Here is a 26,443-nt window from a genome sequence, read left to right as displayed (position 1 = left end):
GCGCAGACAATAAATTGACTTGGCATGTGGCACGCCTGTGTGTTCCTAACATGAGACTAAAGAGAATGGCGTCACAAACTCCGCAGCATAAGGGCTGATTTACACGACCGTATATATGTTTCCACATCGGTTCCGCAAAATTGTGGACCCATTTATCTTAATGGGGCAGCAAAACTGCAGTTTCACAGCCCCACGAAAAGGAGCATGTCCTATTCTTGTCCGCAATTGCATATGGTCATCTGAATGAGCCCTAAGTGTCTGTCAGCACAAGGGGGGAAGTATACATCACAGGATTTACTAAATCTTTCCCTATAAAACTATATATGAATCTGCTCAGCTCCTCCTGCTCTATAACATGGTGCTGTCAGATTGCATTGCAGTTTGTGCTGACAGGTCCTCTTTAACTCAAGGTAATGACTAACATGAAAACATTATTTTTGCTATGTCAACAGTAACTATAGTCTTTAAAGGGGTTTTCCAAGATTATATATTTTTTTTTACTGATGACCTATCCTCTGTAGAGGCTTTGCGTTCTCTGTAAATTATATACTGAAGGCCCTGATCGCTGCTATTGGCCGAATTCCCACATGTGCGCATGGCAGTTCCGGCTGCGATACGGAGCTGCAGGGGAAGGGGGGTGCCACCTGTCTCCTCCTAGGTCAGGCAGGGGACACCAGTGTATTGGTTCCCCTGCCAGCGCAGCTATTGGCTGGAACAACGCTCCAGCCAATGGCAGCGCTATAGCTGCACAGGAAGAGGCAGAACTTCCCTGCATGCAGCCATTCTAGCTGGTGACTGCATGCAGAGAGGTTCTGTGATTCTCTGTGCTGCTTGTTGGCTTGCTGGGACTTGTGGTGCACACCACAGCGATTTAACCCCTTTCCTGCTGAAAAGAAGAAAGGAGAAAAGAAGAACAACATCTTGAATAGCTGCACAGATTTTTCTTCATTTGCAGCTGTTCCAGATCCCTAAACCACCCTTCGTCCCTGTCCCTTCCTCCCAACCCCACCGTCCTTTTTTTTACGGACGCCATTTTGTCCGTGCACTTTCATTTTTTTTCCCCATTTTTCCAGCTCTGCACCACTTTTTCTGCATGCGAGCTGTGACGGCCAAGTGCTGTCCAGTGCGTACCTGCCTTATCAGCACCTGGGGATTATTTGTGCAGAATTTTTGTAGTTAGGGCTTTATATAAATATATATATAGAGTTCTATATTTCTATATATATATATAGATATAAGTTAAATTTTTAGCCAGTGTTCACTGTAGTAAATTTTTATACTACAGTTTTTGCACGCATGATCTGTGTGCGTGCTGCAGAGCACCGATCGGTAGTGTGCTCAGTAGAATCTGCACATTTATTTTTTTTTTATTTGTATTTTTTTGCTGTGAAAAAAGAGCTGCAGTTAGTGGTAGTAAGTTATAAATATATATATATATATATATATATTTCAGTTTGGCTACATGCACACAAATGTTTTTTTTTTTTTTTGCGGATAGGATGCAGACCCATTCATTTCAATGGGTCCGCAAAAAACATGGACAGCACACCATGTGCTGTCCGCATCAGTATGTCCATTCCGTTGCCCCGCAAAAAAAAAGGATCCGCAAAAAAAACGGATGCCATATGGAATTTCATCCGTTTTTTTTTGCGGATCCGCAATTTGCATGAGGCCTTAGTGTGAGTTTAGGTTTTTGCATGAACGTACCATCTGCGTGCGTGCATTTTGCAGAGCACTGTAGTGAATTTTTATACTACAGTTTTTGCGCTGAGCACTAATCAGTAGTGTGCTCAGTAGCATCTGCACATGTTTTTTTAGTTTTTTTCACGAACGCACCATCTGCGTGAGTGCATTTTTCAACCACTGAGTACCGATCAGTAGTGTCCATTACTGATCGTGTCTGCTCAGTTTGCTCTGCAAGTTTTATTTTTTGTTGCAGAAAATACTTTTTTTTTGTGCAGCAAAGACTTTTTTTGTGCAGAAGACTTCTTAGTGCAGAAAAGCCTTTTTTTTTTTCCAACTTTTTTTTCTCTACTCCTTTTCTCTAGATTTCAAATTTTTTACAAGCTTCTTCACGTGTGAAAACACTACATATATACCCCACACTAAATAAAGGTTTACAGGTTTCACACATTACACCCCAATAAAATAAAAATGGCACGTCCATCCCAACGAGTGTACTCAGCTGAAGAGGCATACGCCATGCTTGCCTCTGATACTGAGTCGGCCAGTGAGGGAGAAGAGGATGCCACTTTCCTCTACCCCCTCATCATCATCTTAATTTGCTGATGAGGGACCCTCTAGAAGGCGCCCCAGGGTAGCAGAGGAGGCAGCCCCCCAGAGTGACCCCATATGGACCCCACCCCCTGACGAATATCAGCCCAAAATTCCTGAGTTTGTGGGCAACTCAGGAATTCTGATAGATTGTGCGGGCTTCACTGAGCTAGATTTTTTCAAAAACTTTTTCTCTGAAGATTTAGTCAATTTAATGCTGGCCCAAACCAATTTATACGCCCAACAATTTATTTCCCAGAACCCTACTTCGCCATATGCTAGACCCCTATGTTGGACCCCAGTAAATGCAGCAGAGATGATGTAGTTTTGGGGACTCGTGCTGCATATGGGCGTAGTAAAAAAAAAAAAAACGTTAGGCAATATTGGAGTTCAGACATTTTCTACCAGACTCCAATTTACAGTCAGACCATGACCCGGAACAGATTTGAGTCAATTAGGAAATTCCTACACTACAATGACAATGCACAGTGCCCACCCCAAAACAACCCAACATTTGACAGACGGTCAAAGTTAGGCCTGTCATTGACAACTTCCGTACCAAGTTTGCTGAGGTTTACAACCCAGCGAAAAATGTCAGTGTAGATGAGTCCCTATTACTGTTCAAAGGGAGGATTAGACTCCACCAGTACCTGACTAACAAACGGGCAAGGTATGGCATAAAAAATATACAAATTCTGTGAGAGTAGCTCCGGGTACACCCACAAGTTCCACGTTTATGAAGGGAAGAATTCCAGGATAGAACCCCCAGAATGCCCCCCATTCTAGGAGTTAGTGGGAAGATTGTGTGGGACTTACTGCGTCACTGCTGGATAAGGGTTACCACCTCTATGTGGATAGCTATTATACCAGCATACCCCTATACAGGTCCCTAACTGCCAGAGGTACTGTGGCTTGCGGCACAGTGCGCAAAAATCTGAGACGCCTCCCTAGATCAGTGGTAGGGCAACCACTGAGAATGGGTGAAAGTAGGGCTCTCCGCAATGAGAACATGCTGGTGGTTAAGTACAAGGACAAGAGGGACATCCTTGTACTGACCACCATTCACACTAATGCCAGATCCCCTGCCGCTGTACGAGCTACCACTTCCACTGTCCCCAAACCAGTTTACATCCTTGATTACAACAGGCACATGGGAGGGGTGGATCTTGCAGATCAACTTATGAAGCCCTACAGTGCCACACAAAAAACTAAAGTGTGGTGCAAAAAGCTGGCCGTACACATTGTACAGATGGCAATGTGCAATGCGTACGTGCTATTTCATTCTGCAGGCCACAGAGGAACTTTCCTTCAGTTCCAAGAGGTGGTAATCAAGGCCCTAATTTTTCAAACCCAGACCGGGGAGGGTCCCAATACTTCAGGAAGTCATGGTGCCCATGTCGTACCAGGGCAACATTTTTCAGGTAAAGTCCACCAGACAGCAAGGAAGGGAAGGACAGCAGGGTGTGTTTTAAAAGGGGGATAAGGAAAGACACAATTTACCACAGCGAAACCTGCCCTAAAAAACCTGGCCTGTGCATGCAGGAGTGTTTCAGAATATACCACTCATCCATGGAGTATTAATTTAATTTCATCCTTTATGCTCCCTGTAATATTTCCAATTTATATCTCTGATTTAGTCCACCTCCCTTGTATATCCACTTTCCAACAACCACTCCATATTCTTTTCTGTGAGACAACTGTTAGGTCAAAAGTGCCCTTTAACTCCTTAAAATGTTAGTACGGGGGTGCTCTTTCCGAAATGGGGTCACTTCTTGGGATTTTTCATTTCTGGGGACCTCAGGAAATTTATTTAATGTAACATGGCACCTAAAATCCATGTATGTTTATTCAGGCCTGCAAAAAACAGTTTTTGCACTTTGCCTCTAGAGACCTGCTGTGCGCCCATACAGCAGGCTACAAGTACATATGGGGGGTTTGCAAAAAGGGGAGAAAATGGGGAACATATACTGGAGTGCATTTTCTCCTTTAACCCCTTGTGAAACTTAAAAATTGGGGTCTGCAAGTAATTTTTCATTTTTACAAATGTGTGCTTTGAAATCCTCTAGTCTTTCTGCCTTCTGTGAGGCACCTGTTTGCTGAAAAGTACCCTTTCCACCACTTAAAATGTTCGTACGGGGGTGCTCTTTCCGAAATGGGGTCACTTCTTGGGGTTTTTCATTTCTGGTGACCTCAGCAATTGATTTAATGCGACATGGCACCTAAAATCCATGTCTGCAAATTCAGGCCTGTCAGCAAAATTCACATTTAGCTGTTTGCCTGCTGTGCGCCCATACAGCAGGCTAAAATCAAGCACATATGGGGTGTTTCCTGAATGGGGAGAAAATGGGGAACACAACCTGGGGTGCATTTTCTCCTTTAACCCCTTGTGGAAAGAAAAAATGGGGTCCGCTAGTAATTATTTTTTTTCACAAATATGTGCTTTGAAATGCTTTCTTTAGTATTTCTGTCTTCTGTGAGACACCTGTTTGCTAAAAAGTACCTTTTCCACCACTTAAAATGTTCGTACGGGGGTGCTCTTTGCGAAATAGGGTCACTTGCCAGGGTTTTTTTCATTTCAGGGGACCTCAGGAATTTATTTAATGCGACATGGCACCTAAAATACATGTCTGCCAATTCAGGTCAGCAAAATCCATATTTAGCTGTTTGACTCTAGAGCCCTGCCATGCGCCCATACATCAGTTTTTGAGCACATATGGGGTGTTGGCGTATTCGGGGGGAAATAAAGGTGGGGTGCATTTTGTCCTGTTACCCCTTGTGAAAGTGAAATATGTGGGTGTAAAGCAACTTTTCTGGAAATAATTGTAATTTTTCATTTTCACAGCCAAGCGTTTCCTAATTCTGTGAAACGTCTGATGGGTCAAAGTGCTCACTACACACTTTAAAATATTGTGTAGTTTCCGGAATGGGGTCACTTTTTGGGGGTTTCCACTGTAGGGCCACCTCAAGGTGTCTTCATATGCGACATAGATCCCAATTACCATTCCATCTAAATCCGCTCTCCAAAAGCCATATGGTGCTCTTTCCACTCTGAAGCCTGCTGTGCGCCCATACATTCATTTTTGAGCACACATGGGGTGTTTCTGTAAACTCCTAATTCAAGGTAATAGATTTAGAGTTTTGTTTTGGCTTGTTAACCCTTGATGTGTTGCAGAAAAAAATCTTTTAATATTTAAAAATCTGCTAAAAAAAGTAAAATTTTAAAATGTTTTCCCCATTTTCATTTAATTCTAATGGGGCACCTAAAGGGTTCATAAAGTTTGTAAAATCAGTTTTGAATAGCTTGAGGGGTGTAGTTTCTAAAATGGGGTGATTTATGGGTGGTTTCTAATATGTAAGCCCTAGAAAGTGACTTCATAACTGAACTGGTCTGAAAAAATTGGGGTTTGGAACATGTTCTTAAAGTTTTTTTACATTTGCTTCTAAACTTCTAAGCCTTCTAACGTCCCAAAAAAAATAAAATGGCATTCACAAAATGATCCAAACATGTAGTAGACATATGGGGAATGTAAAGTAATAACTATTTTTGGAGGTATTACTATCTATTATAAAAGTAGAGAAATTGAAATTTGGAAATTTGCTAATTTTTCCAAATATTTGGTAAATCCTGTATTTTTTATAAATAAAAATGAAATTATTTGACTCAATTTTACTACTGTCATGAAGTACAATATGTGACGGGAAAACAATCTCAGAATGGCCTGGATAAGTAAAAGCGTTTTAAAGTTATTACCACATAAATCGACACATGTCAGATTTTCTAAAAATGGCCTGGTCCTTAAAGAGGACCTTTCACTAGATTAAAAAATCTAAACTAACTATACAGACATGGAGAGCGGCGGCCAGGGATCCCCTGCACTTACTATTATCCCTGGGCGGCGCTCCGTTCGCCCGGTATAGGCTCCGGTATCTTCACATGTTAGGCTCCACCCAGTGGAACCTGCCGGCGTCTCCTTCTCCCCATGCTGTAGCGCTGGCCAATCGCAGCACCTCAGCTCATAGCCTGAGAGTTATTTTTTTCTCTCAGGCTATGAGCTGAGCGCTGTGATTGGCCAGCGCTACAGCATGGGAGAAGGAGACGCCGGCAGGTTCCACTGGGTGGAGCCTAACATGTGAAGATACCGGAGCCTATACCGGGGCGAACGGAGCGGCGCCCAGGGATAATAGTAAGTTCAGGGGATCCCTGGGCGCCGCTCTCCATGTCTGTATAGTTAGTTTAGATTTTTTTAACTAGTGAAAGGTCCTCTTTAAGGTGAAAAATGGCTTGGTCCTTAAGGGGTTAAACAAGATAAAAACACTTCCATGAAACAGAGCAGATACTTTCATACTAGCGGAATCTGCACAATAACTAATGAACTTGCTTTTAGTAACCCAAGGGACAGACACATTAAAGGACTGCTGAACCTAAAAAATGTGGATCTGCAAATATGAGTCGGGAAGGTAAACTACTGGAAGATGCTTCATGGAGCCTTGTCATCCCTCAGCTTAGCTGTAAACTTAAAGTGAACCCATCATCAGACATTGCATACATCTCATCTGTAATATGTCTTTATAGACTTTAGAAAATGCCTGTGGAAATAAAATCGACATTATCTCTTAAACACCAAGACACCCACGTACCCGGCCATATGGGGATGTACACTTTATATCAAGCTCACGGGGGTTCTTTAAACATATTACCTAGCATCAACTCCTACAAAAAATAAGGGTACACCACAAAAAAAATAAAATAAAAATTATATATACCTAAATAACTTTTGAATGCACATGTCCAACTGTTCAGTGTTTCAGTACTTTTAGCACAACTTTGCTGCGCTCTGACAAGGAGCTTAATGGCAAAATTCAAAACATGTGTTTGATCCATGAATCGCCCAATAAATGTCCTGGTTCAATTAGAATTGGCATTTAAAAAGTCCTCCTCATGCTGCTCACATTTTGACATCATGAGACCAAGGTGACACCGAACAATTGATCAACAGTAGCCCGCCATTGCGATGCTTCAAGCAGGATGTTCCCAGATGGAAGTAGCCACTGAGCTTAGAGCGTCAAAGAGTGTCATCGGCAGGTTGCAACAGAGATACTGGAAGAGTCACAGAAAGGCATAGAAGTGGACGCCCTTTGGCCATATCCCAAACTGATGACCGCTTCATTGTGAACGATGCCTATACTACTTGACATCATTAATCCAGTTATTTTTCCTCTGCACGAACAACAAAGGGCTAATTTGATCTTCATGGATGACAATGCGCCAGCTCATCGAGGTCTCATCATTAGGGAACGGCTGCTGGAGACTGGAGTATCTCAAATGGAGTGGCCTGCACTTTCTCCAGACCTGAATCCAATTGAAAACCTATGGGATCAGCTGAGTCATCGTGTAGAGGCTCGTAATTCTTTACCCTAGAACCTCAATGACCTGAGGGCCGCCCTTCAAGAAGAGTAGGATACCTTGCCTCATGCAGACAATAAGTTGACTTGTGAACAGCATGAAATGTTGTCAAGCTGTAATTGATGCTCAAGGCCACATGACAAGTTTTTGAGACACTGATATTTTTGTGGGTGTATACCCACCACTGGTGATGGCTTTTGTTTCAATAAATTGTTTAAATGAGGATGAGGAAATCGCCATTGCTGCTTCTACTGAAATTCCCTACTTTCATGATATAATATCACTGTAGCGTAAACTTTTTATGCATAAATTTTCCCCCGAAAGCCAAATATCTTTATGGTTTTGTGAGTCGTGTGTGTATATATATATATATATATATATATATATACACACACACACACATTAAACTGCCCCTCCCCCAACATACAAGGTCAAAGGTATATCATGCCACACAGGGTAATGGTAAGGGACCCAGAGCATGGGAAGGCCAAAAATAGAAGAATACCTTCTATTCTATATAGTAATCAGAGGCTAAAAAAGCCTATACAACAAACATCATAATGCCACCTCAATTATAAAGTCCCCAATACATGCATAAAAATAATAGTAATACCGACCAAGAAAGTAGGGGAGTATATCCTCCCAGAAGCTAAGGCGAAACCTGCTTTGGGGTGGTATTACTATTATTTTTATCCATGTATTAGGGACTTTATTTTTGGGGTGGCATTATGATGTTTGTTGTATAGGCTTTTTTTTCAGCCTGAGATTACTATATAGACTAGAAGGTATTTTCCTCTATTTTGCCATTCATGCTCTGGGTCCCATACTATTATTACACCCGGTTTTAATTATATTGCAGAAAACAGTTAAAAAAAAAGAATATTGGAGAGGGAGAGTGCAGGGAGATCGTATGGAGAGTTTTTTGAGACTGTAGGGAGAGCATAGGGAGTCAGCAGGGACAGTGCAGAGACAGTGCAAGCTGAGTGTAATCGTCCTGTGCACCTTGTTCACTTGCTGCGCCATTCATACTTAAAAGTGTTTTCTCATCTTAGCGCTCTCCCCACAGAAGTGAATGGGAGCGCACCACTCGTCTTTTTTTGGAGGCCCCAAAGAGAATGAATGGAGGATAGCTGCGCCCTTCAACACTTTCGGGGCTTCATTCTCTATATAGGTACAGTTCCTAGCTATATGCCCCCATTGTCTGAGATGAGGAACCCCTTTAATCTGTTCTGTTACACATAAACTTACTGTGCATCAGACTTAGTCTCAACAGGCGGTCTAATGTATCACCAAGTTTATAGTATTCACCTGCTGCACCATTCATAATTAATCTGTTCTGTTATACAGTACTTAGACTTACTGGGGATTATTTATTAAAGGGGTCCTCTCACTTCAGCAAGTGACATTTATCATGTAGCGTTACTACAAGGCACTTACTAATGTATTGTGATTGTCCATATTGCCTCCTTTGCTCGCTAGATTTATTTTTCCATCACATTATACATGGCTCGTTTCCACAGTTACCACCACCCTGGGGGGAGGAAAACTACACGGGGCCATGTAAAGGGGTCGTGCCACTTCAGCCAATTACCTTTATCATGTTAATACAAGCCACTTAGGGCTCTTTCACACTTGCGTTGTCCGGATCCGGCGTGTACTCCACTTGCCGGAATTACACGCCGGATCCGGAAAAACGCAAGTGAACTGAAAGCATTTGAAGACGCATCCGTCTTCAAAATGCGTTCAGTGTTACTATGGCAGCCAGGACGCTATTAAAGTCCTGGTTGCCATAGTAGGAGCGGGGAGCGGGGGAGCGGTATACTTACAGTCCGTGCGGCTCCCCGGGCGCTCCAGAATGACGTCAGGGCGCCCCAGGCGCATGGATCATGTGATCACATGGATCACGTCATCCATGCGCATGGGGCGCCCTGACGTCACTCTGGAGCGCCCGGGGAGCCACACGGACTGTAAGTATACTGCTCCCCCGCTCCCCACTACACTTTACCATGGCTGCCAGGACTTTAGCGTCCCGGCAGCCATGGTAACCATTCAGAAAAAGCTAAACGTCGGATCCGGCAATGCGCCGAAACGACGTTTAGCTTGCCGGATCCGGATCAATGCCTTTCAATGGGCATTCATTCCGGATCCGGCCTTGCGGCAAGTGTTCCGGATTTTTGGCCGGAGCAAAAAGCGCAGCATGCTGCGGTATTTTCTCCGGCCAAAAAACGTTCCGTACCGGAACTGAAGACATCCTGATGCATCCTGAACGGATTTCTCTCCATTCAGAATGCATTAGGATAATCCTGATCAGGATTCTTCCGGCATAGAGCCCCGACGACGGAACTCTATGCCGGAAGAAAAGAACGCAAGTGTGAAAGAGCCCTTACTAATGTATTGTGATTGTCCATATTGCTTTGGTTTGGTGGCTCGGTTCATTTTTCCATCACATTATGTACTGCTTATTTTCATGGTTACGACTACCCTGCAATCCATTAGTGGTGGTCGTGCTTTCACACTATAAGAAAAAGCTCCGGCATTTCTGGTGGCCGGGACCGTGGGAGCACACATAGGCTAATGCTTTTACCAAAAGTGTGCTAACACGACCACCACTGCTGGATTACAAGGTGGTCATAACCATGGATACGAGCAGTGTATAATGTGATGGAAAACTGAATCCAGCCAGAAAAGAAGGCAATATGGATAATACCAATACATTAGTAATTGTCTTGTATTAACTTTCTCTACAAAATTAATGCCACTTGCTGAAGAGAGACAATCCCTTTAACCCATTAACCACTTCCCGACCGCCCATAGGACGTTTATATCCGTTATATCTGTTGTTTATCTCTAAATGGACGTTCTAAAACGTCCATTCAGAGATGGGAGCTGAACACCGTAATAAAAATAAAATAAAAACATTGCCAAAAAAGCCATTTTTTGATTTTTTTGTCACCTAACATCACAAAGTGCAACACCAAGCGATCACTCGGTCAAAAAATAAAAAAAGCTATGGCTCTCAGACTATGGAGACACTAAAACATAATTTTTTTGGTTAAAAAAAAATGCTATTATTGTGTAAAATTTAAATAAATAAGAAAAAGTATACATATTAGGTATTGCCACTTCCGTAACATGACAGCCCCTCAGGTTGGCAAATAAAAACTGTGCTAAAACAACAATTTTTTGGTCACCTTGCCTCATAAAGTGCAATAATGAATGATCAAAAAATCATATGTACCCTAAAATGGTACCAATAAAAACATCAAATCCTCCTGCAAAAAACGAGCCCCTGCACAAGACGATTGGCAGAAAAATAAAAAAAATATGGTGTTTAAAAAATGGAGACACACAAATTTTTTTTTTTCAAAAATGTATTATGTAAAACTGAAACAAACAAAGTAGACATATTTGATATAATTGTGTCCGTAACAGCCTGCTCTATAAAAATAGCACATGATCTACCATGTCAGATGAATGTTGTAAAATAATTTAAAATAAAAACCTCACAATTTTTTTTATATAGAGCAATAAAAAATCATATGTACATGAAAATAGTACCATAAAACTGGCACCTACTGTAAGGGTGCATCAGGGGGACTTCAAATGGGACATGGCATCTAAAAACTAGTTCAGCAAAATCTGCCTTCCAAAAAACATATGGCGTTCCTTTTCTTCTGCGCCCTGCCGTGTACCCGTACATCAGTTTACGACCACATGAGGGGTGTTTATGTAAACCGCAAAATCAGGGTAATAAATATTACATTTTTTTTGGCTGTTAACCCTTGATGTGATACAAAAAAATGGAATTAAAATGGAAAATCTGATAAAAAAGTGAAATTTAGAAATTTCATCTCCATTTTTTTAAATTCTTGTGGAACACCTAAAGGGTTAACAAGGTTTGTAAAATCTGTTTTGAGTAACTTGAGGGGTGTAGTTTCTACAATGGGGCCATTTATGGGGGGTTTCCACTGTGTAAGCCCCACAAATTGACTTCAGACCTGAACTGGTCCTTAAAAAGTAGGTTTTGGAAATTTTCTTCAAATTTTTTAGAATTGCTTCTAAAATTCTAAGCCTTCTAACATCTTAAAAAAATTAAATGACATTTAAAAAATGATGCCAACATAAAGTAGACATATGGGGAATGTATAAATATTTTATGAGGTATCACTTTCTGTTCTAAAATCAGAGAGATTCAAATTTAGAAAACATTAACTTTGTTAACAAATAAAGGTAAAACATTTTGACTCAAATTTACTATTAACATGAAGTACAATGTGTCACGAGAAAACAGTCTCAGAATGGCTTGGATAAGTAAAAGCGTTCCAAAGTTATTACCACATAAAGTGACACTTGTCAGATTTGCAAAATTAGGCCTGGTCAGGAAGGGGGAAGGGTAGCTTCATGCATTGCCCACGTACTGACAATTCTGGAGCATCTATTCTTCTGTATGTATGTTGTCCCATTCCTATTTTATTTCTACTAAAAGTTATAAATAATTGCTAGCTGTCTGCAGTAAGAGTACAGAGGAGAGGTAACCAGTTAGAGGGTTTACCTGCACAGTCTGAAAATGGCAGCACTAATTGGACAGAGTCAGTCTGTGCAGGTACACCCCCCCCAACTGGTTACCTCCCCTCTGTACCCTTAGTCCTTTGAGGGCCGGATAGGATGCGGGTGCGTCGAGGGAAAATCGTGAGATTTTGCCTGCGAGTGGGGAGAGATTTGCATACAATTGCGTTGCGTTCTTCAGTTTTTTCCGCGCGAGTGCAATGCATTTTGCAAGCGCGTGAGAAAAAAACTTAATGTGGTACCCAGACCCAAACTCGGACGTCTTCACTGAAGTTCAGGTTTGGGTCAGGTATTCTGTAGATTTTTATATTTTTCCTTATAACATGGTTATAAGGGAAAATAATAGCATTCTTAATACAGAATGCTAAGTAAATTAGGGATGGAGAGGTTAAAAAAAAATAATAAAACTGACCTCATCCACTTGTTCGTGCTGCCCTGCTCGTCTTCTTTCTTCTTCTTTGATGACCTGGGAGGAAAAGGACCTTTGGCGACGTCACTGCGCTCATCACACGTTCTATCACATGGTCCATCACCATGGTGATGGACCATGTGATGAGCCCAGTGACGTCACCAAAGGTCCTTTTCCTCCCAGGTCGTCAAAGAAGAAGAAAGAAGACGAGCCGGGCAGCGCGAACAAGTGGATGAGGTGAGTTTTATTATTATTATTATTTTTTAACCCCTCCATCACTATTTTACTAAGCATTCTGTATTAAGAATGCTATTACTTTTCCTTATAACCATGTTATAAATGAAAATAATAACGATCAGGTCCCCATCCCGATCGTCACCTAGAAACCATGCGTGAAAATCGCACCGCATCCGCACTTGCTTGCGGATGCTTCCGATTTTCACGCAGCCCCATTCACTTCTATGGAGCTTGCGTTGCGTGAAAAACTCACAATATAGACGCACAAGTGATGCATTAAAATCACCGCTCATGTGCACAGCCCCATAGAAATGATTGGGTCCGAATTCAGTGCGGGTGCAATGCGTTCACCTCACGAATTGCACCCGCGTGGAAAACTCGCCCGTGTTAAAGTGGCCTTACTGAAAGCTAATAGCAATTCATTCATAACTTCTAGTAGAAATAATACAGGAATGGCACAACATACAGATATAAGAATAGATGCTCCAGAATTGTTATTGCATGGGGAATGCATGTAGCTATTAAAACAGACATGTCAGGAGCAGTGAAAGGTCCTCTTTAAGGACCCATGACGCACATGTACGTCATAGCTGGCCGTGACTTAAGGACCAGTGACGTACATGTACGTAATGCTGATCAGGCGGGTGCAGGAGCTGCGCCCGCCCGATCAGTGGCAAGGGTCCGGCAGTCACGGATAGCCAGACCCTTGCTGTATGAGGGATCCTGCCGGGTGGCCATCGGGTCCCTGCGCTGCTGTGACAGGGACCCGATGGCAAAGAAGGCAGCCCGATGACTTCCTTAGGCATCGTGGCTGCCTTCCATGACAGCCTGTGAGATCCAGTGCCCTGGATCTCACAGGCAAGAATCTGTAAGTGTATTACAGTATGTAATACAATTATAGCCAATGCTTTACAATACAGAAGTATTGTAATGTATTGTAAAGGGGATCAGACCGCCAAAAGTTGAGGTCCCAGAGTGGGACAAAAAATAAAGTGTAAAAAAAGTTAAAGAAAATAAAAAAATAGGGAAAAAGTTGTCATATTAGGTATCGCCGCGTCCGTATTGACTGGCTCTATAAATATATCACATGACCTAACCCCTCAGATGAACACCGTCAAAAATATAAAATAAAAACTGTGCATAAAAAAAAACACATTTTTTGTCACCTTACATTACTAAAAGTGCAACACCAAGTGATCCAAAAGGCGCATGTCCCCCAAAATAGTACCAATCTAACCATGACCTCATCCCGCAAAAAATGAGCCCCTACCTAAGACAACAGCCCAAAAAATAAAATAATCTATGACTCTCAGACTACGGAGACACTAAAACATGATTTTTTTTTGTTTCAAAAATGATATCATTGGGTAAAACTTAAATAAATAAATAAAAAGTACACATATTAGGTATTGCCACGTCTGTAACGACCTGCTCTATAAAAATATCACATGACCTAACCCCTCAGATGAACACTGTAAAAAACATAAAATAAAAACGGTGTCAAAAAAGCCATTTTATTGTTACCTTACATCACAAAAAGGGTAATACCAAGCGATCAAAAAGTCATACGAACCACAAAATCATACCAATCAAACCGTCATCTCATCCCGCAAAAAATAAGACCCTACCCTACAAAAAAATTCAAAAAACTATGGCTCTCAGAATATGGAGACACTACAACATGATTTTTTTTTTGTTTCAAAAATGCTGTTATTGTATAAAACGTAAATAAATAAATAAAAAGTATACATATTTGGTATTGCCGTGTCCGTAAGAATCTACTGTATAAAAATATTACATGACCTAACCTCTCAAAAAAATAAAATAAAAAGTGTGTCAAAAAAGCAATTTTTTGTCACCTTACATCACAAAAAGTGTAATACCAAGCGATCAAAATTCATATGCACCCTAAAGTAGTACCAATCAAAGCGTCATCTCATACCAAAAAAAGACAGTCGCCCAAAAAATAAAAAATAAATATGGCTTTCAGAATATGGAGACACTAATAAATATTTTTTTTCAAAAATGCTTAATTATGTAAAACTGAAACAAACAAACAAAAAATGTAATATTTGGCATTGTCGCGTCCGTAACAAACTGCTCTATAAAAATACCACATGATCTAACCTGTCAGATGAACACTGTAAATAACAAAAATAAAAACGGTGCCAAAACAGCTATTTTTTGTTACCATGCCTCACAAAAAGTGTAATACAGAGTGTGGCAAAACCAACCTCGCCACTGGGTTTTGGAGGGGCCTGGCTACCAGCCTCTTGCCTGAGGATTATGGCCCATACTAACTTTAAAGGAGAAGACAGACCGGCCGCACAGCTTAAATCTGTGGAACTGTTTTGGGCAGGAAAGCCATGCTTGCGGTCGGCCAAATGTGACTTCCATGGAATTCGGGAACCCCTGCTCGGATCTGGGTGATTTTTGGATATGTTGTTCACCCAGATCAGAGCTATCCATGGATGTATACATTATGGGGATATGTGGGGTTTTGAGTTGTGTGACAGACATATCTGTCTTTGGAATTTTAGTGTATGTTATGTGAGTGTACCCAGATAGCTAATTTTATTGTATTCGTGTAGTCTGAGTGCCATTCACCTAATAATATGCACTCAGACTTGAGCTATCTGGGGATATGTTAAATGTCTGTGTTTACTGTAAGGGTTGTGACATTGTATGTTTAAATGATGATTTCTGTCCTGTTGTCCCCGCATGTGTATTGGCTATTTCCCTTTGTCCTGAGAGATAATTGAATTACTCCTCGGTTGTCTCCAGGGCAGAGAGGAGGAAACCATGATGCATTGTGGGGATGTATTGTGTCTGTGTATCCTGAATTTCTGCATATCTGTCCTGTGTCACAGTCTTCCATCTGGTCCCCTGGGGGAGTGTCCACCAGATGGGGACCTGCATAAATATGGGCGGGTAGCCCTCAATAAAGAGTTCCTGTTTTTATACCTTCATGAAGTTTTGGCTCATGTTTGGGGAATGGGATAACTACACTCTTGGGGATTGCTATATCACAATACTCACCTGAGTATAAGCTCTTGTAAGAGCTTGTTCATGGTTCCTGCTCTCTGCATTTAGGAGAGGTTCACCCACTGGAGCCTGGAGCCTTGTCGTAGGTCCAGGGTGGGTAGGAGATGGCGAGACCTTCACCAAGTTTCGGCGGTTCGTGGGGTCTGCAGTGCGGTGTCAAGTGGAGTGCTTGGAGTCCTCTGGAAGCACTAGGAGCAGCTATCGACGGAGGTACCCGGTCGGGGTGCTAGGCGTTCCGTTACATTGGCGGCAGCAGTGGGATGGCGTCCTAGTGTGAGGAGAAGCAGCTCGGAGACACCGTTCGTGGATTTACCAAATTGAGGGCAACGCTAGTATCCGTACAGCGCCCCTGGCTACAGCAATATGGATGCCGTTGGTTCCTGCACAGCATTCCATGAGGAAGATCACCCGGATTACAGGGATGCCGAGCGGAAAGGCGTATGGCACCAGGCCCTGGAGGACGTGCAGCGTCGGAGGGGTGAGAGTCTTCCCAGTGAGGAGCAGAGATTACGAATGCGATGGGCGCAGCGACTACCTCTACTGGGAGAGCAACCATTGACGGAGTGGGTGTCAGAGCTTGAGACACTGGTATGGCAGGAAACCTGGCTGGAAGACGCTTACCAAGCACTATGGTGGGACACAGTACGACAGTCTCCATGGATGGAGGAGTACGCCAAGCCCGAAGGTGAGGAATATAATTGCCCTGGGTTATTGTGGGAGTCTTTTGAAGACATTGACTTTGGGAGCACAGATGAATCTAGATTTTGGGACATTACTGACTACAGGGGGGACTTGCATAATTGGCCTACAACTAGTGGGGTGAGGGCAGATCTGACCTTTCTGGTCCAAAGGGAGTTGGAGCTGGAGCAAGATTATCAACAGTTGTTTCGCTCCATTCAAGCCCAGCGCAAGATACAAGACAGTTGGATACCAGGCCCAGACCTGCAGCCCTACCCCTGGCAAGTCACAGCTGAGGTATCCCCTACTTCCTCACCAACTGTGGAGGTAGGGGACTTCATAGACTGGTACTGGGAGGAACCCCAGTCGTCAGGTGGAGATGGGACCGTAGTCACTCCACCGGCCCAACAGGGTGGCTGGGGAGGCGGCCCAGATCCCCAACTGCCACTGGGAGTCCAGGCGGAGGAGATGGTCGGTCCCTCACCCCTGCAACAACCAGCATCACGGGTAGTGAAGACAGTTGGTCTCACTCCCCAGCGGCAGTGTACTTTGAAGGGAGAGGAGACAACCGGTCTCTCTCCCCAACCACAGGGGGACAGCACCCCTAACTCCGATGGTGCAGATGGGACCGCAGTCTCTGCACCAGGCCTACCGGGATGCTGGACGGCCGGTACGGATCCCCCACCAACCCTGCAGGAATGCCAGGAGGAGGAGGTAAACGATCCCTCCTCTCCACAGCTGATCCGCAACAAGGTCCTGGGGGCAGGATTCCCTGACCCCATCCCAGCGGAAGAGCTGACATCTGGGCAGAGCGCATTTGGCCTCTGCCCTCCCCTATCCTCTTGTCCAGAGGCTGACTCCCCACTGGCTACCCCAGCGGAAGAGCTGGCATCTGGGCAGAGCGCAGTCGGCCTCTGCCCACCAAGTACCTATAGCTCCAAGCTAGAGAACCACAAGGAAGCAATGAGTCGCAGATGCCCACTCACAGACAGAAAACACACATTTTTCCCCAAAACACAGAAAACACCCCAAAACCCCACATATCCCCATAATGTATACATCCATGGATAGCTCTGATCTGGGTGAACAACATATCCAAAAATCACCCAGATCCGAGCAGGGGTTCCCGAATTCCATGAATGTCACATTTGGCCGGCCGCAAGCATGGCTTTCCTGCCCAAAACAGTTCCACAGATTTAAGCTGTGCGGCCGGTCTGTCTTCTCCTTCAAAGATAGTATGGGCCATAATCCTGGGGCAAGAGGCTAGTAGCCAGGCCCCTCCAAAACCCAGTGGCGAGGTTGGTTTCGCCACACAGAGCAACCAAAAATCATATGTATCCTAAAATAGCACCAACAAAACTGCCACCTTATTCCGTAGTTTCCAAAATGGGGTCATTTTTTGGAAGTTTCTACTCTAGGGGTGCATCAGAGGGTCTTCAAATGTGACATGGCAACTTAAAATTATCCCTGTAAAATCTGCCCTCCAAAAACCATATGGTGTTGCTTTCCTTCTGTGCCCTGCCGTGTGCCCGTACAGCAGCTTACAACCATATATAGGGTGTTTCAGTAAACTACAGAATCAGGGTAATAACAATTGAGTTTTGTTTGGCTGTTAACCCTTGCTTTGTTACTGGAAAAAATGGATCAAAATGGAAAATCTGCCCAAAAAAATCTACATTTTCCTTTAATTCTTGTGGAACACCTAAAGGGTTAACAAAGTTAGTAAAATCAGTTTTGAATACCCTGAGGGTGGATTCTATTATGTAAGCCTCACCAAGTGACTTCAGACCTGAACTGGTCCTTAAAAAGTGGGTTTTGGAAATTTCCTGAAAAATTTCAATATGTGCTTCAAATCTTTTAAGCCTTCTAACACCCCAAAAAAAGAAAATGTCATTTACAAAATTATCAAAACATGAAGTAGACATATGGGATATGTAAAGTAATAACTATTTTAGGAGGTATCACTATCTGTTTTATAAGCAGAGAAATAGAAATTTTAAAAAATTGCTAATTTCTCAAAATTTTTTGCAAATTTAGTATTTTTTTTTTTAAATAAAAGAAATATTTTGACTTAAATTTACCACTGTCGTGAAGTACAATATGTGACGAGAAAACAATCTCAGAATGGCTTGGATAAGTAAAAGCGTTTTAAAGTTATCACCACATAAAATGACATGTCAGATTTGCAAAAAAATGTCCTGGTCCTTAAGGTGAAAAATGGCAGGGTCCTAAAGGGGTTAAGACCGATGTTTTAGACACCAGTCTTAACCCCTGCGCTGGCGGTGTATCCGCCGAAATTATGTAGAGTCGCTGGCCTCTAGATAACGTTGGTGCATCCATCGCCAGTCTAAATCTATGCCAGCTTCTTTGCTGGCGTAGATTTAGAACATTTGCTATGCCTAAAACAGGAGTAGAAAACGATAAATCAGATGGGCCTTCAGTCCCTGCCCAATCCCTGCCCCCCTTTTTTAGACCTGTCATGAGCAGGGAAAAGTCGCAGATTGTGGCACAAATAACCTTTGCGCTGCAATCTGCGACAGAAAACTGGCGTATATTAGTTGGCAAATGACCCCCACTGTGCATCAGACTTCATCTCAACAGGTGACCTGATATATTGCCGCGTATATACACTGCTCAAAAAAATAAAGGGAACATTTAAGCAACACAATGTAACTCCAAGTCAATCACACTTCTGTGAAATCAAACTGTCCACTTAGGAAGCAACACTGAGTGACAATCAATTTCACATGCTGTTGTGCAAATGGGATAGACAACAGGTGGAAATTATAGGCAATTAGCAAGACACCCCCAATAAAGGAGTGGTTCTGCAGGTGGTCACCACAGACCACTTCTCAGTTCCTATGCTTCCTGGCTGATGTTTTGGTCACTTTTGAATGCTGGCGGTGCTTTCACTCTAGTGGTAGCATGAGACGGAGTCTACAACCCACACAAGTGGCTCAGGTAGTGCAGCTTATTCAGGATGGCACATCAATGCGAGCTGAGGCAAGAAGGTTTGCTGTGTCTGTCAGTGTAGTGTCCAGAGCATGGAGGCGCTACCAGGAGACAGGCCAATACATCAGGAGACGTGGAGGAGGCCGTAGGAGGGCAACAACCCAGCAGCAGGACCGCTACCTCCGCCTTTGTGCAAGGAGGAACAGGAGGAGCACTGCCAGAGCCCTGCAAAACGACCTCCAGCAGGCCACAAATGTGCATGTGCCTGCTCAAACGGTCAGAAACAGACTCCATGAAGGTGATATGAGGGCCCGACGTCCACAGGTGTGGGTTGTGCTTACAGCCCCACACCGTGCAGGACGTTTGGCATTTGCCAGAGAACACCAAGATTGGCAAATTCGCCACTGGCGCCCTGTGCTCTTCACAGATGAAAGCAGGTTCACACTGAGCACATGTGACAGAAGTGACAGAGTCTGGAGACGCCGTGGAGAACGTTCTGCTGCCTGCAACATCCTCCAGCATGACCGGTTTGGCATTGGGTCAGTAATGGTGTGGCGTGGCATTTCTTTGGAGGGCCGCACAGCCCTCCATGTGCTCGCCAGAGGTAGCCTGACTGCCATTAGGTACCGAGATGAGATCCTCAGACCCCTTGTGAGACCATATGCTGGTGCGGTTGGCCTGGGTTCCTCCTAATGCAAGACAATGCTAGACCTCATGTGGCTGAAGTGTGTCAGCAGTTCCTGCAAGAAGAAGGCATTGATGCTATGGACTGGCCCACCCGTTCCCCAGACCTGAATCCAATTGAGCACATCTGGGACATTATGTCTCGCTCTATCCACCAACGTCACGTTGCACCACAGACTGTCCAGGAGTTGGCAGATGCTTTAGTCCAGGTCTGGGAGGAGATCCCTCAGGAGACCGTCCGCCACCTCATCAGGAGCATGCACAGGCGTTGCAGGGAGGTCATACAGGCATGTGGAGGCCACACACACTACTGAGCCTCATTTTGACTTGTTTTAAGGGCATTACATCAAAGTTGGATCAGCCTGTAGTGTGTTTTTCCACTTTAATTTTGAGTGTGACTCCAAATCCAGACCTCCATGGGTTGAAAAATTTGATTTCCATTTTTTTTATTTTTGTGTGATTTTGTTGTCAGCACATTCAACTATGTAAAGAACAAAGTATTTCAGAAGAATATTTAATTAACTCAGATCTAGGATGTGTTATTTTTGTGTTCCCTTTATTTTTTTGAGCAGTGTATATATATATATATTTACTTTGCGGCAGACTCCGTCTTAACATGCGGTCTAATATATCGCCACGTTTATCTTATACAACTGCTGCGCCATTCATACTTAGTCTGTTACATTACTGATTCAGTTTCTGTACACTATGGCCAATAGACTTGCCTGGGCCCTCCTAAGGAACGGGCAGTGGCAAAAATTTTGCTGTAGTCGGCACAAGTAGCAGCAGAAGAAGGGGTGGTGGGAGCAGCAGCTGCAGCAACAGGCCAGATCTGCCACTGTCAACCAGCGGTCGTGTTTTTACCAATAATCCAGCTGTACTAGAATGGTTGACTTGTTCTTTAACATAATCTCAGGTAACAACAGATACACACAGCCAGTAATCGGTGCGTTCCTCTGACATCACACTTACTTGGCATGGCCCAGGAACTGGCTCTGTGCCCTCACCTTTCCTAAAGCCTCTTGCTTTAGCTGCTCTTTCTGCTATCCAATAAAGTATACCACCAACTTTGCTCCACTTTTCAGCGAGGATAAGGTTTTTGGGTAAAGTAAGCAGTTACAGGCCAGCACACACTTGGAGGAGAGGTCCGCTGTGGACTCCTCTAGGCGTGCAACTACCGATGATGACAGTCGGGTGGGAGCACATGTTTCAAGAGGTCAAGGACAAGCATAAGAGACAAGTAAGGGTAACATCAGTGAGGAACAAACCGATGTAGATGACGATTTTGTCGATCGCATGTGGGAGCCGGACTAAGAGAGGGCATCGTCAGCGCACAGCTAGAAAAACAGTAAACCCATAGTGACAAAACGGCTCAATATTTTTATTAAAGGCCAATTGAAAAAGATTTTTAGCCAAAAATAAGTAAAATGGAATCATGAACAAATATTACCTCCAAAGGTGTATATAGCCTTTAACACAACATTACTGCCACTGCTGCTGCGCCCCCCTCCCCACTCTGTCATGGGGCCACTTATGTCACTGTCTCTGTCTTTGTAATTTCCCCACTCTGTCATGGGGCCACTACTGCGACCACCATCCCCTCTCTGTAATGGGGCCACTACTGTCACTGCCTCCTTCTCCACTCTGGAATGGGGCCACCTTACCCACTCTGTCATGGAGCCACTAATACCACTGCTGCTGCTGCCATCACCATGCCCACTCTGTCATGGGGCATGTGTTTGGAAAAGACACTCCCCTCAAGCTGCCAGCATGACATAAATCAGAGCAATGAATGAGGAGATCTCTGGATCCATGTGAGGTACAGGGCTGGTTCAAGCTATGTTAGAAAGAGGTTGGTTGTCATAATGTCATATACTATATGATGTCTGATTTTCATTTTTTACAATAGTCATGGGATAAGTTTGAAGCCTTAACATTGAGACTGGACCGCCAAGTGGTATGAATATAATTAGGCAGAGGGGCCTGGGTATACCATATTTATCACGATTTGTGACAAATTATTTCCAAACAAATCAAATTTCTTGACTAAGTTTGGCGAATAGTCCAAATCAAATTTTTCTAAACTTTGCTAATCTCTAATCACCATAAATTGTACACAAAGTCATCTGAAACAATTGTTTTTGATGGGATCTGATGATTCCTTAAAGGGAACCTGTCTTGTTGTCTGAGCTGCAGTCAGCATGTGATAGAGCAGAAGGATATATAGTTTTACAGTAAAAGGTTCAGTAAAACCTTAATTCATGCATTTCAATTCCTGCTGATTCTGGCCTTTGAAGTCAAGGAGGAGGTCCTATCAGTGATTGACAGCCTTTCTTCTATGACTGTGTATATAGACATAGCTGTCAATCACTGATAGGACCGCCTCCTGAACTTCAAAGGCCAGAATCAGCAGGAATTTAAATTCATGAATTACAGGCTTTACAGAATCTTTTCCTATAAAACTATATATCAATCTGCTCAGCTCCACCTGCTATATAACATGGTACCTGTAGCTTACATTGCATTTTCATGATGACAGGTTCCCTTTAACCCCTTAAGGACACGGCCATATTTCACTTTTATTTCATATTAAACTTTTTTTTCTTTACTTTATTTCTGATGTTCACTTTTGGGGGTCTGATCCCCTCTGCAATGCATTACATCTGTATAGAGTCATAAACTAACAGGTTGCCTAGGAGACCAGGCCTGAGGCTGGATCTCCTCGGCTCCCGTAGAAGGCAGTTCCTGATGCCGTGCAAGGCATTGGCTAGCCTCTGCATGGCATCGGACTGCCTTCTGACACATCGAGTCCGCGCCACAGCAGCGCGGGAACTCGATGGGCTCACTCAAACACAAACCCCTTCTATGCTGCGGTCAGCGGCATAGAAGGGGTTAATCCGCAGTGATCGCCGATACGGGGGGGGTCACAGGACCCCCCTCGGCATTGACCCAGGGTGCCTGCTGATTGATTTCAGTAGGCACCCAGTTCCAATCACCGCCTGCCACGCGGCGGTGATCGGAAATACACTGTGTCCTTAAGTACCAGGACATCAGGGCGTACTTGTACGCCCTATGTCCCCAAGGGATTAAAGAGGACCCGTTCTGACGTGTCCGTTTTTGTAACTACTTGTATTCCCCATGTAATAGCAATTCAGAAGCATCTTTTCTTATTACTCTATTTTGTGTAATTCCTTTACTATACCTTACATAAATTTATGAATTAATTGCCAGCAGTCTGCCATTAAGATCCAACTGGGTGTTACCTCTTGGAGGAGTGTCCCTGCACAGTCTGACATTATCTAATCAGTGCTACAAGTGTCAGAATATGCAAGGACACGTCCCCGACTAGCAACGTTTACTGTAGACTAATGGCAATCAACACATTAAAGTCTAGTAGGAATAATAAAAAAATGGCACCACCATCAAGTTATAACAAAAGATACTCCACCGTTAGTATAACAGAGGAAATGCAAGTAGTTACTAAAACAGACATGTTAGGAGAGGTGATAGGTTCTCTTTAATATGTATAAGGCCAGTATGACATGAAATCCAACACACCGATTCGTTTTTTTCCCCCCAGGAGATGAGCACTGGTAGAAGGTGTCTGGCAGTGGCCTATTCCACTGTGTTACATGATTGGGAGAACTGGGAAATACAGTTGCAAGAAAAAGTATGTGAACCCTTTGTAATGATATGGATTTCTGCACAAATTGGTCATAAAATGTGATCAGATTTTCATCTAAGTCACAACAATAGACAATCACAGTCTGCTTAAACTAATAACACACAAAGAATTAAATGTTACCATGTTTTTATTGAACACACCATGTAAACATTCACAGTGCAGGTGGAAAAAGTATGTGAACCCTTGGATTTAATAACTGGTTGAACCTCCTTTGGCAGCAATAACTTCAACCAAACGTTTCCTGTAGTTGCAGATCAGACGTGCACAACGGTCAGGAGTAATTCTTGACCATTCCTCTTTACAGAACTGTTTCATTTCAGCAATATTCTTGGGATGTCTGGTGTGAATCGCTTTCTTGAGGTCATGCCACAGCATCTCAATCGGGTTGAGGTCAGGACTCTGACTGGGCCACTCCAGAAGGCGTATTTTCTTCTGTTTAAGCCATTCTGTTGTTGATTTACTTCTATGCTTTGGGTCGTTGTCCTGTTGCAACACCCATCTCCTGTTGAGCTTCAGCTGGTGGACAGATGGCCTTAAGTTCTCCTGCAAATTGTCTTGCTAAACTTGGGAATTCATTTTTCCTTCGATGATAGCAATCTGTCCAGGCCCTGACACAGCAAAGCAGCCCCAAACCATGATGCCCCCACCACCATACTTCACAGTTGGGATGAGGTTTTGATGTTGGTGTGCTGTGCCTCTTTTTCTCCACACATAGTGTTGTGTGTTTCTTCCAAACAACTCAACTTTGGTTTCATCTGTCCACAGAATATTTTGCCAGTACTGCTGTGGAACATCCAGGTGCTCTTGTGCAAACTGTAAACGTGCAGCAATGTTTTTTTTGGACAGCAGTGGCTTCCTCTGTGGTATCCTCCCATGAAATCCATTCTTGTTTAGTGTTTTATATATCGTAGATTCGCTAACAGGAATGTTAGCATATGCCAGAGACTTTTGTAAGTCTTTAGCTGACACTCTAGGATTCTTCTTCACCTCATTGAGCAGTCTGCGCTGTGCTCTTGCAGTCATCTTTACAGGATGGCCACTCCTAGGGAGGGTAGCAGCAGTGCTAAACTTTCTCCATTTATAGACAATTTGTCTTACCGTGGTCTGATGAACAGCAAGGCTTTTGGAGATACTTTTATAACCCTTTCCAGCTTTATGCAAGTCAACAATTCTTAGGCTACTTTCACACTTGCGTTCGGGGTTCCGCTTGTGAGTTCCGTTTGAAGGCTCTCACAAGCGGCCCCGAACGCATCCGTACAGCCCCAATGCATTCTGAGTGGATGCGGATCCGCTCAGAATGCCTCAGTTTGGCTCCGCTTGGCCTCCGTTCCGCTCAGCAGGCGGACACCCAAACGCAGCTTGCAGCGTTTGGGTGTCCGCCTGGCCGTGCGGAGCCAAACAGATCCGTCCAGACTTACAATGTAAGTCAATGGGGACGGATCAGTTTGAAGTTGACACAATATGGTTCAATTTCAAACGGATCCGTCCCCCATTGACTTTCAATGCAAAGTCTGGACGGATCCGTCTGACTAACTTTCACACTTAGATTTTTTTCTGAAATATAATGCAGACAGATCCGTTCTGAACGGATACCATCGTTTGCATTATAGGAGCAGATCCGTCTGTGCAGACACCAGACGGATCCGCTCCGAACGCAAGTGTAAAAGTAGCCTTAATCGTAAGTCTTCTGAGAGCTCTTTTGTGCGAGGCATCATTCACACCAGGCAATGCTTCTTGTGAAAAGCAAACCCAGAACTGGTGTGTGTTTTTTCTAGGGCAGGGCAGCTGTAACCAACACCTCCAATCTCATCTCACTGATTGTGATATAACAGGCTTGATAAAACTGTAAAAAAACAGATGTGCGCACCATAGGGTAATTTTGTGAGTACAAGGGTGTAAACGGAGATAAATTGCAAGGCTCACCTTGTATGGTTGTGCAAATGTAGGCACAACACTAATAAGAGTTTAACAGGATAACCTGGACGCCTGGATATGGCGGTCTGCAGCCACGGGATCACAAAGGATCTTCTTGTTGGAGATGCCTGGAGTCCCCAAGAAGATAATTGGCACAAGGAAAACGGATACGTCCCACGGCGCAAAAAAAACGTCAACCAGTCACCAGGATCAGGAAAGGAATCTTTTATTGCAGCGATACAACGCGTTTCGGTGAATCACTCCCCTTCATCAGGTACAAAAAAGGTGACTTTTTTTGCGCCGTGGGACGTATCCGTTTTCCTTGTATCTCATTGATTGGACTCCAGTTGGCTGACACCTCACTCCAATTAGCTCTTCCACGTGCACTGTGAATGTTTACATGGTGTGTTCAATAAAAACATGGTAACATTTAATTCTTTGTGTGTCATTAGTTTAAGCAGACTGTGATTGTCTATTGTTGTGACTTAGATGAAGATCAGATCACATTTTATGACCAATTTGTGCAGAAATCCATATCATTCCAAAGGGTTCACATACTTTTTCTTGCAACTGTACTAAAAGCACATTTGGTCAA

The 26,443-nt window shown here is 43.5% G+C and overlaps 1 protein-coding gene across 1 annotated transcript in view; it reads right to left on the bottom strand.

The window, feature by feature from the left end:
• The window catches only part of CHID1 (chitinase domain containing 1), a 504,441-nt gene that overhangs the window by 51,045 nt on the left and 426,953 nt on the right, over positions 1–26,443 (bottom strand). The window lies entirely within an intron of this gene.

Source organism: Bufo bufo, chromosome 10 (genome assembly GCF_905171765.1).
Source record: "Bufo bufo chromosome 10, aBufBuf1.1, whole genome shotgun sequence".
Classification (NCBI taxonomy): Eukaryota; Metazoa; Chordata; class Amphibia; order Anura; family Bufonidae; genus Bufo; species Bufo bufo.
Note: the sequence above shows the minus strand (reverse complement) of the source record. Positions and strands in the feature narration are given on the sequence as shown.